Raw genomic sequence first — 1,141 nt, forward strand, 5'->3', positions numbered from 1 at the left:
CAGCCCGTTGTAGGTAACTGCTTAATGTTAATACAACCATATATGTAGAAAATATTTTGGTCTTCAAAGGGGGGTGCGCACGCCCCTGTCTGTATCCGCCACAGAGGGAGTGATGTTTCTTCCCCCTGCCTTAATTTGTCTCCACCTAGTGGCTGCTCCCTACATGTAGAATTCATGTATGTAATATTATGTAGTCCTGGTTTCAACAAAACTTTACCCTTTGTTAAATTCTTAATACAGTATCACCACGGGTCAGTAATCTGGTATATGTTACATATTGTTAGAAAAGGATCATTTTATAATGTCTTTATGTTAAATCCCTCAGGGAAGGACTCTGTATTCATTCTCACTTCCTTATTCTAAGTTGCTTAAAAAATTGCATTTTTCATATACATCCACAGCACAGTATAACTATTACACACTTCATTTATTCATAACATCTTTATCCAGAATAATAGTTAATACAGTTCACAGCACAGCGTCCTACTAGACATTTTATTCCTCATAATGGTGTGCACATGGTGGCCTACTATCAGTTCTGAAAAAGAAGCTGTAATATTTTTCCTTGTCTAAATCCAACATCTATTCCTCCAAGATAAAACACAAAGAAAGTATCATAAAGATATACGAGAATAACTTTCACCACCAGGTCACATGACATTGATTCTACTTGTCTAAAGCAAAGCAGAACTGCCCCACATGTCATTTCTGAATAACCATAGGTTGATGCCTCAGGCTTCTACGGGGAGTTGAACAGGAAGCAGTGTTGCAACTCGAAATGACGTGTCACTTCCTCCTCTGATCCAGACTGTCAGTTACGGTGTGAATGCTTCACTCTAATGATTCTGAGGATTTCTTTAGTAATTCTTTGGGGAAACAAGGCTGAACTTAATTATAAAACTACATTGGAATGAAATCCACCATAAACAGAATACATTTTGATTCTAAATAAATATCAACCATACATTTATAACAGAGATATTTAAATTTCATCACAGCTGCAAAAGAAGAAGCTAAAGTCAGAAACCAGATAAAAACAAATCAAATTCTTCTCATAAATGATCTTAAAGGTGTATTAGTAATTAGGGTGACCATATTTTCATTTGGGAAAACCAGGACACCTTGGAGCGGGGGGTGGGGG

This window comes from Cyprinodon variegatus, unplaced genomic scaffold, assembly GCF_000732505.1.
Source record: "Cyprinodon variegatus isolate N-32 unplaced genomic scaffold, C_variegatus-1.0 Scaffold1457, whole genome shotgun sequence".
Taxonomy (NCBI): Eukaryota; Metazoa; Chordata; class Actinopteri; order Cyprinodontiformes; family Cyprinodontidae; genus Cyprinodon; species Cyprinodon variegatus.